Source organism: Sturnus vulgaris, chromosome 6 (genome assembly GCF_052056855.1).
Source record: "Sturnus vulgaris isolate bStuVul1 chromosome 6, bStuVul1.hap1, whole genome shotgun sequence".
Lineage (NCBI taxonomy): Eukaryota > Metazoa > Chordata > Aves > Passeriformes > Sturnidae > Sturnus > Sturnus vulgaris.
The window spans coordinates 21,773,648-21,789,021 of record NC_142248.1 but is presented as its reverse complement, the minus strand read 5'-3'; positions in this window follow the sequence as shown (position 1 = coordinate 21,789,021).

The following is a 15,374-nucleotide window of genomic DNA, read 5'->3' as shown; positions in this document are numbered from 1 at the left end:
AGGCCACTACATGTATCTTAAGACTCAGAATAAGATTTTAAAAGGTAAGGCGTCACTCTACTTTTGCATTGGACAACTTCCACCTTTACAGTTACAGTTATATGGTAACACTTTTTCTAGATTACAAAACATTTTACAAGTTTGAAAAAAGGAGAGTATAGCTGCTAGAAGTGACAGTGTGTTAATGTCGACATCTGATGAATACAAAATGCAGGGGGAATAGCTTGTTGCTGAAATACATTAGATCACAGCAGCAGCAAAATGTAGCAGTGAGACGCCACCATCATCATTTCAACGTCTGTTCCATATAATTGCAGAGTGACTGCGAGCTAGCAGGGAAAGCTATCTGTCTTTGGGAGTCTTGTAAATGACATGCTATTTAAAATAAAACATCAAGACCGTGAAAAAAACATTCAGAGACTCTTCAACATCTATTGAATTGTGTACAGTATTCGTGGAACATCATAAATGCAGTTCTCAGAGGAAGTAAATGGTTGTCTGAAGACACATGGCTACCAATGCCATTAGCACAACTCATCAGCTAACAAGAGCATACTCATCTGTCTAGACACAGATGATATTAGAAGAGTAATCACTATAGATCATATTCATGTCCCAGTCCTGAAGGAGCTTTGTGTGGTTTCATTCTGTCCCTGCCCTGGCCCATGGTCTGATTGCAGCATCCTTGCTCACAGGCAGTGTCAGCTACCCAAGCTCTGCATGAACAGCAGAGCTCCTGCAGTCCAGACCTGATGAAGTGTCTGTCTGGTGCAGATAGAGAGCTCATCGCCAAACCAAAGCTTTAAAATGCTAAGGAAATAGCTCCTTGTCTCTCCTTCTCCTGTGACACTACACACAATGTTTAAAAGATTAGCTTAGATTAAATACACAGCGTTTTGAGAGGTAAAGAAAAAGGACACAATCTTCATTCAAGCTGTTTAAACTCTGGTCAAATACAGGAGCACAAATACTTGGTTTTATATATAATGCTCTGTGACCATAATGCTCTGTCAGTTAACATCATCAAGCAATGTATTCTAGTTGAAATTAATTTATGTTTAATCCCCTTCTTACACTTTCTTTTGCCTAATTCTGCACTTTTCATTAAGAGTCCCAAAATCACATAGCACCTTGGTGAAAAAGTATTTGTTTTCATCTGTTATTTTGCTACTTTTTTCCCTTTCATCTGTGCTCCATTGTAAATGTGATCCCTATTTATTGATCATTGCTACAATTTTGTCCAGTTTTTTTAATTTTTTAATGCAAGGGATATCATCCATACAGAGCACATTTGTACTGCCTTGCCATATAATGTAGCAGATTCAGAAGTGGAAATAGTCCAAGTCTCCTCTGAATCTCTAATATGGGCAGCAGGGCACTACCTTTGTTTCTATTAAATGCACATTATAGAAACAGTAAAGATTCAGAAATTAATTCAAATTTATTTAGGACCAGATTGATTGTCAACTTTTTTATGACTGTGAACTTAGCCTAAGGACAGGACCCTTGGAAGATTTAAAAGCAAAAGTCTAGAGACAGAAATTATGGTACTTAAACAACTTCATGTAACCAGCAAGTTGAATGAATACTTAAATTTCTTTTGCTTGAAAAAGAGAAAAAATTGTCTCAGTATCTGAGACACTGTAATGGTTTTGGGATACTCAGTCTGTGCAATGTCTTGACAAAGGCTGGTAAAACAAATGTTCATCCCACTACAACTTAGAAAAATACATTATATCATGTCTGTACACCTTCAAACATTGTGCCAAATATGTTAAAATGTAATAATGATTCTAGTGATTATTTGTTGGAGCGTAGCTTTGTACAATAGCAGACTGAGGTAATGCCATGTGAATATAAAACATGAATCGTGCACAAGCAGTGCCTTTTCCATTGCCAAGCCTTACGCTATCCATGAATAGCTATGGTCAGAGTACATTTCATAACAGTCTTCTGTCAGTTTTGGTTTGAAAAGCACAAATACATCTTAAATATCTGGAATTAATTTAGCCCTTCTTTTTTGTTAGGACTCACCTTTTTTTTCCCCAGAAGTTTTTTCAGTAGTATTTTGAAAGGTAAAATATTTACAGTTGAAAGACTTATTTTCATTTAAATCATGTAGCTTTGTAAATAAGTATGACACAATTTAGTAACATTTCCATAACGGGGCTGGAGCACAAGCAGATGATTTTGATACCTACCTTTTTAACATCTGCAGGGTGAATATTTCAAGTGAGTTACAACAGAGAACAGGAGAGGGTAATAGATGTTTCTAAACAAATTATGCTTGTTTATTATAACTGTGGAAAGATAACCATACAGTTTAAACATACCACAGTGCTTGGGGTGATTTTGTGTCTACTGAATCACTGCAACAGAAAAAAAATCAGAAAATGTTTGGAAAACATCTGACTGGTTCTTCAGAAAACTTCTTCATGCCCAGCTGCTGATGGGTAACTGCATTTTGCTCTCAACTGAGACTCAGAAAGATGAATGGAAAAAATGTACTCTTAAATCTACATTTTTTAAAGGAGAGGAGAAGAAGCTACTATAGGTGACTAAACAAATCCAAATTAAATTAAAACAAAACGTGTTAAATAATTTTTCTTTGGGACAATTTCTTTGGGACAAGAACAATTTTCAAAATGCACCATTGCTGTGTTATCCAGATCACAGCACCCCATTCACAAGGAGGTAAGCCAAGGTACCCAGTCCCATATGGAAGTCTGAGATCCGGGAGCAGAACTAATAAAAGCTGGAAGTACAGAGTCTGCCCTCAGTGTCTGTGCCATCACAGGAAGCAGTCTGTGATCACACAGGCTCTGCCTTGAGGTAGGGAAGGAGAACTGAGAGCCAGGACAGTCTCAGCACCAGTGCAGGGCCAACAGGACATTGCACAGCTTTAGTTTAAACCTCAGTAAAATACCAGTGCTATGACTCAGTCAGGATGGTCTCTCCAGCTCCATTCAGAACAGGTAAAAGTAGCAGAGCTCTTGTGAGGAAAGGAAGTCTAAAGAAATCAAATTTTGAATGCCACTGATACATTTTATATGTATGCTTCTGAAAAGTGAACTCCACCTGTTCTAACTGTCAGCTTACTAAACTTCTGTCGTTTTAGGATACTACTATTTCAATGTCCTCATTACCACCTCAGAATGAGTCTGCACCTGTTTCCAGATCTAAACTTAACATATCCCACAGATTTCTCTCTCTCCTGCATTTAAAAGTCTAGACAACTATGCATATACTCACCACCCAGAACAGTATCCTCTTAAGTCACTACGATTTTTCCGTAACAGGAGAGAAATAAACAATAAAAAAAAACTTAAAATATTCCAGGCAGCCAGACTTTGAGTACTGCAGAAATCTTTTATTGGCAGACAGCACAAAACATCATGCACTAAACTTGAGAGTGAGCACTGAGTCTGCCCCCAATGGCATTGATCTCATTATCAAACACACAAAGCTGCTTCTGGTTCAGAGCCAGCACAAGCTGCACAACATGTTCCCAAAGCTATTTAGTACATCACAGACCAGAGAATAGACAAAGATGGACAATGCTGCATTCGCCTTCTCATCAAATACCAGATTTCAGGCACCCCAGGTGAAAACAGCCTCATTACAGATCATTTATTTCAAAGTAGCATGAATATATCTACAGGTAAAAACAATGGTTCTTTTTGCAGTGTTGGTAAAGAGCCCATGGGTTTGTCACCTTCAGAGATTTCTAGTAAACAAAAGCAATTGAGCTGCCAAAACTCTTCTCCTCATTTGTGTCCCTAAAATTAGTATAGGCATACAAGATTCTGGTGTTATGTGATAGTCCTGCTGTGCTCCTGATACCACACAAAATGCCAAGGAGGACTTCACAGCAGACCTCATCACTAGTGCAGCTTCCAGCCTCTGTAATGAGAATCCCAGTTCCACCAAGGACTCCAGTGCCACTACAATAACCTCACAGGCAGTGGCTCACTCAGTCTGCCAACAGACACTGCAGCTGAGAGCACCTTCTGACTTCCTGACACTTTCTACCTTTGCCTGGGCATGCTGGGCTTTCCCTGTTTCCATGTGGATTTTCACAGTTTTTTGACATCTCAAGATTGACAAGAAAAGTGAAATGTGAGAAGAATGACAGAGAAAAATGAAGACTGATACAAACAATCTGGAAGATAAAAGATGCCTCCAAGTTTATCCTGCGGCTTTCCTGCACAGTGGGAGAGTCTTCTGTTCTGTAGTGCTGCTGCCCGATCTCAGTTCCTAGAAACCTCCTTTGAAATGATAAATCACATCATCAGTCCCAAGTAACAACATGCAGCAAAGCTGGACCTTAACTACTGCACAAAAAAGACCATTCCACCACAGAGATCACACGTAGCTCAGGAAAATTTTCTCTTAACTGCTTCTGCCAAACCTGTGTCCACCTATGCATCCAAATTCCTGTGTAGTCGTGTATTTTGCATCTCACATACATGTGATCTCATATATCTATTCAGAATACTTCAGTATTAAGTGGTGCTTATCTCCTCATCTCTCTGTATCATAAGCTCTTCACTGTTCTCAAGACAAGAAGGAAACATACTCAAAAGTGTAAAGTTAGGGCACAGAAGAATGGATCTAAAATAAAGATGTAGCAAAATCATAAAAAGGCTGGATGAGATACAATTAGGAAGAAACTTCCCAGGCAAGAGTGTATTTCTATAAATAGGTTATTAGTAAAAAGAAGACCAAGACAAGAGTTGGTTGGCTGGTCACTGGGAGAAAGCTGTCAGTAGATATTTAAGAGGCCAAGAATTGGATTCATGTAATCAGTTTGCTAACACTAGTAGTACCAACAACAGATGGGTTAATATAGTTGCCTGGAAGAGCAAAAAAGACATCAGACAGTAGCTGGATGTTTTCAGTTCAGCTGGTCAGGCTAATTTCATCATGGGATACTTGAAGGAGTAGGTGAAACAGTGCCATGAGTAGTTCTCTCAGAACTCATTAATATCAAATTATGAGGTCTAGAAAAAGGGAAAAAGACCAGTATCATGCCCTTATTCAAAAGAGGTGAATGGAGGTGCTAGGGGATTTCAGACCAATCTGTGTAAATACTGTAGCAGCAGCAGGGTTTTGTATCTTAGACACTGTACCAGAAAGAGTTGATAGGGAGATGTAATGTATTTTATAAATCATGTAATATATAAAACATCTCAGAGATGGTTTCAGGAGGAAAATCATTCTAAAGCAGTCAGGAGAAGCAGCAAATAAACAAACTACTTCAAAGATCTCAGAAGAAGAGGGAAATGGGGAGAGAGAGAGAGAGAGAGAGAGAGAGAGAGAGAGAGAGATGAGTAAAAGCCAGTAATGGATTTGCCAAGAACAAGTCATGTCAAGGTATTATAATTTCCTTCTTTGTTAAAGAAGCAGACATGGCAATAGAAAAGAATAAGTGCACATCATCTTGACTTATTAAGGCTTTTGACACTATCTCTCATTATATTCCCTAGCACAAATAGGCTAGGGGAATACAGTCTAGATGAAACTATTGGAAGATGGGTACAGAACTAGCTGGGAAAAAAACCTACACATTCAAACCCAGCAGAATGTCACTGTCAGAGTGAAGGACACAAAGACTGGGTAGTGATATCTGCAACAATCTGGTTTCACCTGGGCCTCCTCCTGCTGAATAATTTTCTGGGCAGCCTGAACATGGGAATGTGAATTCATTGCACCCACAGGTGACAGACTTCTAACAGGGTACAAACTGTTTATGTAACAGAATTAATCAGACCCAAACCACAACCAGCCCACCTTGCTAGCATGCCTTAGCCATCACTTCAAACACCAGTGTCTTTCAGGTCGTACTAGAAGGGCTTAACAAGTCCTTCTGAGCAAAAGCTTGGGAGGAATGGGGGGCACAACAGAGTTGAATTTATGTGTTTGAGGTTACTCTAAGTTCAAGAAAAACTGTAAAATATATGGAATGCATTTCAGAAAGGTAGATGTTGAGAAAAGAGATAGGAAAAGAAAAAGAAAACGGAAAAAACCTCTATTTATAGTGGTCATTTTTCCTGTCCTATCTCAGCCAAGAGGTATGATGGAGCTCTTCATTGGAAACTGAATTGCAAAGAATAGACTGTAGATAAACACAGTTTATCTGCTCTTAGCTATGCAAAATCACAGAGATTTTATTTTTAAAATATTTTTATTTGTCTGGTAAAAATAAAACCTAGCCTCTGTTTATTAAGCAAGCTTTGCTCACCAGTAGTTCAGCTGAATTTTAAAAGTGAAACAACACAGAAGGAATTTACCTCCCTTAAATTTGGGCAGGGATGCTTATCTTTAAAGTACACATTATTTTATTATGATTATTGAACTGGTGCTTTACCTGCAGCATTCACTAACCAGAAGCCACTGCTTGCCACAGATGAACAGTAAACATCAGTAACACGGACATGTCCATTTGGCACTGGATTTGGTGAAGCAAATGAAGGAAGCAAATCAAGTCTCCTGCCTCAAGATTGCTTTTACTACTCACATCCAGCTGAGTTTACAGCGCAGCAGCAAGCAAAGGGTATAACAAAAGACTTTCACACAGGCAATTTGAAAATGTAATTGGTTGAAGTCATTGTCAGTGCCAACAGGGGCACAAGTTTATGGGACAATTGGTAACAGAACACAAATACTACTTGTGTGAAAACTACTGTGTGTTTAACTACATGGAAATTAGCGTGTAGTGGCAGGCTGACAACACAGTGAGCACCATATCATTACAAGATTATAGCCTCCCGAACCACAAGGCAAGAATACAGGTTATATGCTAATTAGTTTTGGATCCTCTAAAGGTAATTACATGGTAATCTCCACGTAGTTACATGGTGTTTAATAGGAAACCCTATTAACTAATCATATAATTAAAGAGTAATTGCAAGATACTCCTTCCTTGTGACATCCATGGTGGCCAGATAAATTAAAAGTGATAGAACTCCACAGCATAACCTGTTCCTGTTACCAGACTTCAGGGCAATATCATGCCTCTCAAAACATTGAAGTAGATGGGAAAATGTACCAGAAGTTGGGGTGCTTATCATTTGCTCAGTACACAGAAAATAGCACCTCATATCCAGAACCACTGGTTGTTTCCAAAAAATTACTAGGAAAGGAACCTCAACATGTTCTTGTTTCTTTCCTCACTTGATTTTCTTCTTTCCTTTTTCTCCCCACTTTTGTCTCTGTCTGTCTGATGGCTTCTCGCAGCCATCCTGTCTTTTCTCTCAGCATGTTTAAGACATATGCAGTCAACTCTTGCTCCATTACCTTCACTTTTTACCCTTTTTCTTCCTCTAACAAACTTTTCAGTACTTTTGCTACTTTTTTTCTAATATGAAAACTCCATCAACTTTTCCTTTCTTTTTTCTTTCCCCTCTTCTGCTTTCTTTTCCTAGGACTCTCACTGTTTCCTCTCCTTTTTGCAGGGGAACTGCCATGCAAATGATAAATAAAGTTATTGAAACTCTCCCCTCAGATTTTCCGAAGCCAGGACTGCAGCCAGCAAGGCTCCTCCATCTTTGTTCCATTGTCCAGGCATCTTTTCTGCCTGGCTTCAGCAGAAGTTGCTCACTGCTGCCACAGTCTGTTCTCCAGACTGATACTTAGACAACCTTTCCAGTGCTTCCTGACAGGTCTCACCACTGACCACAGCAAAAGCTGGAAAGAAGTGGACAAGCAGTGCAGACCAGCACACAGTGCTGGCCAGTTTCAAAATGCCTCTCACACGAATTACTGAAGTTGTAAAAATGGCTTCAATCCAGGGTGGACTGAAAAATTGGAATTCCCCGCAGAAGAGCATTAAAAATCCAGTAAATCAAAACATGTCAATCTTGTTTTCGCCTTTTTTTTTTCATTCTGCCTTTTATCTTGAACCAACTAAAATCAGAGTTAATAAGATAATCAACAGCAAAATACAAGTGCTAAAAAATATCAAAATCTATGTCCCCAGCACCATTCAGTTGCAATGAACAAGCATTTTTCCAAAGGAAAATATCTGCTCAGAAGTTTCCAACCCTATGCAATACTAACCAATTAATACTAATACTACAAGCCTGTTTCCAGGACTTCCTCAGCCTATCAGGGATGCAGAAATCACCATTCAAAAATGTGAAAGCAAGTGAAACTGCTAAGAGCACAATGTGTAATCATCCATGACTGTGAAAGGACTATGGACTCCGCTTAGTTTTAAAATACCAAGTCCTATTCACTGCTGTAATGAAGCCCAAGCCCCAAAATGTTGCTGAACCCGTCAGTAAGAAAATAAATGCTCCCATCTTTTTTCTTTCTTTTTTTTTTTTTTTTGACAGAATTAATTTCATTCTGCCTGACCAGAGCACAGCACCAGCAGTGGATGAGGTTCCGTCCTCACAGCAGGAACAAAATAAGGATGGGATAAATTCCGAAAGGAAGGAAAGTTTCTGCAAGATTCACCATGGTAGAAGCCCACACTAAGGTAAGAAAACTGGGTGAGTACAATGCTACAGGAACACTGAGAGACAGGATTAAAATTCTGTCCACAAAATGAGAGTAGACAAAAGAGAGCAAGAGTGATGATTGGTGGTGTGATCCAATACAAGTGCTCTATTCTCACCTTTTACTTTTTTATGTCACATTTGTTCACTGCTTTTTATACAGGGCTAGAGCTGGATTTATACAACGGTAACCAAAGACCCTGGGGAGTCTGCTGTTATCCTAGAACTGCCTGCTGCAGCCATAAGAGTGAGCTGTGCTGAAAGGGAAGAGAGACCAAGTAAGAGCATAGAAAATACATCCATTTGGTCTTTTAACTATGCTGAGCTTCTCTGACATCTTGGTGGGAAGATATATCTGCTTCTGTCCTCCCACCTGAGGGGGTTTGAAGAAACATGACAGACCGGATCAAGTCCGTTGTGTCAGTGAACCAGTGATGCTAGGAAGTGCCATTCCTTTCAGTAAACCTGGCCTCACAACCTCTAACTGTGTAGCTCCTAGCAGGGAAAATGCAATGCCTGAAAAGTGTGAAGGCAGAGGTAACATCTCGTTAGACCAACTGGTAGAGCTGGAAAGGCTGGACAAGCTTTCAGGTTTCTTCAGTTCTACAGCAACATCAGAATGGTGAGTTTATTACTTGAGCTTCTGTTTCTTGATCAGTTTTGCCAGCTCTCCCAGCTGACACCCTGAGATACTCCCTCCACCTGCAAACTTCACATTGCTTATACTGTTGGTCTACCACAACTGCAACAGTCCCAAGCAGAGGGAGCCTCACACTGCACTGCCATCACCTACAGCCTGAGACAGCTGTACGTGCAGGTTGGTACCAGTCAGGCCCAGTGACATCCCTTGGTTACACCCCACTGTGAATTCAGGTCACAGGGCAAGGGGCTAGATTGTGTGAGGGTTATCACACTCATGACATTGCACTGTTAGCATGCCAAATTATACCATCTGCCCTAACTAAAGAATTTGCAGGGTTTGCATTTATTTTCCAGCTAAATTCATCTATATTTCAGTTCTACATCTCCTAGTATAATCCTCCAAAATACAGGTTCAGAGGGCATTGTGAAGCTAGAGAGAAGGGGAGGAAAGTGGGAAAATAACTGCTTTCATGGCCACTGCTACCTTGGCATGGGAAGGGAAGGGAAGGGAGGTAGTGTCAAACCATACAAAGCCCTCCCAAGTCTCATGGCAGATTTCACTTCCCCATCTCTGAGCACCTCATGGTTGTTCAGAAAGAAGAAAACAAAAGCTTGTGTCAGGAGAGTTCGCTGAAAGGGAATGTGACATTGAGAAATTATGTCTGATTGTGAGGCATTTTGGCAGAGAAACAAGTGTGCTGGGCCAGCACATTCAGAGCACAGAGCCGTTCCCACGTGCCCAGCGTCACACGGGCACTGCTAACTAACGGAACCGTCAGCACACGGACCTGGCATCCAGGTTACTCACTGCTGACTCAAACGTCTGCACAATTAAATAAAGCTAAGCAGGAAGCATGAATAGCTCACACTATTACTTCAATTTGGAGATAACAAAGACTTATTAATTAAGAACAGCAATTACTAGAGTAAAAGAGGTTATGAACTCTTTTTTTCACTCTAAGTCTGTATACAAGTCTGCGTGCTGTGCTGACATTGACACTTTTCAGAAAGGCAATTCCATTTTATTAGCATACAGAAATAAGCTTCTGAAGCAGATTGTGGCTTAGTAAAAGACACTGGAGTGCAGAGATGATTCTCTCCATCACAGCTTCTCTTTCCATGAGCACTGGGAGCATTATGAGCCAGTCCTCAAAGCTATGACATTGGTGCCTTCTTTCTCCTCACCCTGTGCAGCTCTGGGTCACTGCTTTAGCAGCTGTGGAGCTGTTGGAAAGCACTACAGGCGATTGTTCCAGATGCAACCTGAAAGGGAGCAGAAAAGAGGAGCAGCACTGCTCCTCACAGGCACAGAGCACACAATTCTCTGAGCTCCCAAAGCTCCCAAAGCAACTTTTACTCACTGATCTGATTAATTTCAAATATCTATTATCTCACAATTCATTAAATATTTACAAAATCTCCAGAAACCCTGAGGATACTGTGACTAAGGGGCAGCCAGCAGCCGGTGAAAATGTAACAAGTAAGGTCAGGACCAGGTGCACAAATATCAAATGGAAACCTGCTGGAGATTTGAAAAACTGGTGCTTTTCTAGTCTGAGTGAGCAGTCAGTCACCCTGGGATCTCAGGCTGGAAGGGACATACATATGAAGGGTACAAGAACCTGATGATGAACTTTAGAACTGTACTGAACTTAAGATCACTCTGAGTCAATATTAGCTCTTGATTTTTTGCTCTCACCTTCATTTTCATTTGCCTAGAGAGGCAGTCACATTAAGAAATATAAAATGTGTTTTAAAATATTCACCGTTTTGAGACACATATCGGCTGCATTTTAACTACTCTGACCTCTTTCTCCCCCCTAGAAATAAAGCCAAATAAGGCCAGTGATGACTGAATTCTCTCTTTATAGCATCAGCTGGTGTCAACTGAAGCCTGAGAGAGCTGTTTGAAAGGTGTCACAGGAGAGGAACCTTATGGTGTCTGAAGTCATCTGTTTTCAAGCTGTATAAAAGTATTTTGCTCTTCACAGTCATTTCTCAATCCTTGCTTAGCTTTAATTATCCCAAATTGTGCAAATACACCAAGAACTCACACAGTCAGTTCCTTTGCCACTCACTCAGATCCCTATTTTGATAATGCTCCCTCTGCAATGCTGTGAAAATCAGCAGGTTAGAGAAGAGACTTCAGGATTTAAAACTTTCCATTAATTTACACTGAGCAGAAGAATCCATACTCAGCAAATGTCCAGGTGCCCTGACAGACCATATGCAGACTGTGCCAACTTGATAATTATAATTTCTTTAGTAGATATGCCATGCATATAAGGAGGCATACCATGCATGAAAGCATATTGGAGACAAAGAGACTGTAACTTCCTCACCAAAGCTCCAAGTCACAAGGAAATAACCTTGAGACACAAATCCAGGAGGTGAAAACATAAGCTCTAAGAAACCACATCTCAGCATGGAAAAGAAAAAAAATATAGGTAACAGACATCAGAAAAATCTGGATGACAGGACTGCAGGCTAAGACCATCATTCGAATGCAAAATCTTAAAGCAAATCTAGGTACTGGTTTTGACTCTTTAAATTATTCACAGTCAATAGTGACCTTCTAGGATTGGGTTCCCCATTCAGCATTTCACTGTCTCATTGTATTGAAAAAATATTTTCTTTGACCTTTGCAAAGTTTTGTCCACTACCTGGTATCTTGACAGAAAATATAGGCATCTACAGCAGAAACAACAAAGGGAAAAAAATCAAACTCGAAGGCATTTTATCACTTGTCTGAAAAGACAAAAATACATATCTCAAACATAAATTCTTAATTTTTAAAAAATTATGTATTAAACAGTATGTGCTTATTAATAAGTTACAAGGCAAACAGATGCAGAAGTCACTTGCAATGTGTTGTTGAATTGTTTATGTCAATGAGACAAGAAGAAGAATTTTTAGATGACTGTTTGCATGAGATAAATACTAAAATAAGGGCATACTAAGCAACTTTGAAATAGAAGTGATGGATTGCTCCCTATTGTTCTGAAAGAACATCTGGCAGTATTTGTCCATACACACTGAAGGTGACCTTTCCTCTTTAGAAGTGATTTCCACTCCCAGTTTCCAAACCACTTGCTTGACAATCCCCTATTCTATAAAAATACATGAGTAATACCTAGACAGCTGAATTGATATAAGCAACATCATTTTAATAGAAGGAGTATCCTAATTGTTCTATGAACACAATATTAAATCACAAACTTATTTCTTCTTTTACTGTCTCTTGCATATCAGAAAGAGTAACTGAACATTCAACCCACAGGAGCTTACTGTCATACTGGTGGTGAGAAGAAAAGAACCCAAAGGAACAGGAAAATAGAACTCTACGAAAGTGCTGAGTTTTGGCCTTGATTTACTTATTTCAGCTGAAGAAGCTATCTCTGATCTTACAGCACTTTTGGAAATACATTTTGTTCTCAAGGACAAACTCAGGGTTGCCAAGGGGAATGTGGGGGACAGCAGAAACTTGTGCCACATGCGGGGCCGCAGGCAGTGACACCAGCGAAGCCCAAGGGCTGCAGTTAGCAGGGATGCACTCAGGCCTATATGCAAAGTAAATTTGACAGCACAGAGGCTTCAGGTGGAGCATTATTAGGCACATACATCAATAAATGTACCAAGTATTCCGTCCTTATACAGAACAGTAGATCCACAATCACCTTACTGCTGCATGCATGCTGGAATTGCAGGCACAGAGCGATCCAGGCTGAAAGATCTTCCCGTTTTGGTAGCATGGTTTGCATTCCTTCTTACAGACAGGTTTACATCTCTTCACAGGCATTCAGTTAGTTCAGACCTGTTCGTTCCCTGAAGCAGAGATTCTTTTGTATGCCAAATTTGAGTATGTGGGTATTTTCGGTAGAAACATTATACCTTCAAGATATGCAGGCATCAAGTATTCAGGATGCAAATGAAGATTACATCTTTGTACAAACTGTATTCAAGGCAATCGTACTAGAGACCAAGATAATTCCAGCCCTTTTGTGAATTTTTTTTTTTAATATTATAAAATTGGGCTAAAGCCCAATTCTCCTCCTCTGAATGACAAGTACCTGAGCCAAGCTGTGATCAGCGCCACCTCCTTGAATTTCATTTTAGCAATAAACAGAGGATTTCTCAGCCAGAAGTCTCCTTGCCTCTGTTGCTAACACTTGTGACAAACCTATTTGTTTTGTAGATCTTGGAGGAAGATCCAGGGGCATCTGACCAAGCCACCTCCAAACTGGACAAAAAGAACAGAGGTTGCAAGGCAGATTCAGTGCCTTACCGAGCCACACCAGGTGTGCTTTACAGAGGGGCAGCTGGGTCAAAATAATGTTATAAATGTACATTGTAGTGTTCCATAAAATGTAAATTGCAAGCTTGTAGAAGAGAATGTTACATAGTGACAATCAATTAGTTGGATTTAGAAGCAACTATATATGGTATATATCCTATTACTATACACTTAGAAAAAGATCTGAGGTAATTGCATATCTATTTATTTTTGTCACAGGGTTTCAAATTAATGTAATAATTTTAACAATGGCCTGGTATACAATATACCAAAATTTAGAATAAAAATCCTTAAGAAATAATATGCAATTCATTCCAGCTTGAAAACCAAAGCCTTCATATTACCAATTGTGTTTTGAAAATGTAAAGAAAATGTATATGTATTTTAAAAGAACACATAAATGTCTTGAAAAAAGCTTATTTTAACATATTGTATGGGTAGGCATATAAATATGAAATTACCAAGGAACATAAGTTTCTTGGCATCTGTCATGCAGCTAAAGCCAAGAAAAATAAGGGTATTTTCTGGTAAAGAATTAAATTAATGGAATCTACCTCAAATGACTGTACTGCTTGGGTTGGTATATTCTGAAAGTCTTCACCCAAATGTTGCTGCCAGTTCCAAAGCCTCCTGCTCTTTAGAACTCAACTGTTCTGTTGAATAACTGAGGCATTTAAACAAAACAGAAAAAAACCCAGAGAGGTTTGGTTGGTTGTTTTTGTTAGGGTTTTTTTGGTTTGTTTTTCTTTTAATAATGAAAGGCAGAAGAAAACTCAATGAAAAGGAAGTCACTGACCTTTCATGGGGAAATTTTTTTATGAACAAAAGTGTTCACGTCTCATGTATCTGCCTCTCTGTGAATTTACATGTTTAGTGTGGTTAGCTACAAAAACAGCACTCCAGCAAATTTCTAAGCAATATAATCTGATTTTTAAAATCGTATTTCTATCAAAGATAATCAAGGATAAACTGCTATGTGTTACTTCATTCTGTTAGAGCCTCTTAAAGAAACAATCTCACTGATGGAGCAGAAGAACCAGGCAATGGTAGTCACCTCTCCACAAAACTGCGTGTGCTGAAGAGTTTAGCACTGTGATTTTACTCTGATGTTAAAAAGGTTGACTCTACATGACACACAGCTCAACAGCTTAACTCTGATTTCTAAGATGCTTGCAATGCAGAATGAACCTTACAGATATAATCCCTGCCCCCGAGTCACTTACTTCCTTTTATATTAATAAAGGCTGTTTCTTCATCCCCTAATGGAGTAGTGAAATTAAAGCTATGAAAGGAAACATCTCGTTTTGGGAAGTTATGTCAAGAAGGGTGGCTCTCACAGTCATTGTGAGAAAAAAAAGTCACGTTTCTCTTTGAAAGGGAGTAACTAGGTCATTCCTAATTCAGAGAATTACTGCACTAGTTACATGTGTGAGAGCTTCTCTGTACAACCACGACTTTGCACTTTTGCTCTCCCTCTTCCTTGCCTCCTAATGAAAAACATGCAGCTATCGGGACATTTTTCTTAAAAAAACCTGCTGCGGTTAGTTTGCAAACACACACAGATTTCTGTATATCTCTGTATTTCTGCATACTCCTAGTACTCAGCTTTGCATGCAGAACTTCATTCCCTGTTGAAATTGTCACCACATTCCACTTTGATCCAATGGCACCAAACAGACCATACCTGACACATACATTGCACCACTTCCAAGGAAGGGGCAGGAAGTGCTGGGCAGGACACAAAAGGGATCTGTAAGATCTGCATTTGATTTACAACCTCCAGAGCACTAAACAGTGAAACCCATATGGAAGCAGCAGAGCTGGGCCATGCCTTTGCCATGGGCTCTGGGAGATGAGCCCTGCTCAACCTGCCACTGAGCCCCAACACTGTGGCCTGTTCCCACAATCTAATGTCTCCCATGGGGTCACTTGGT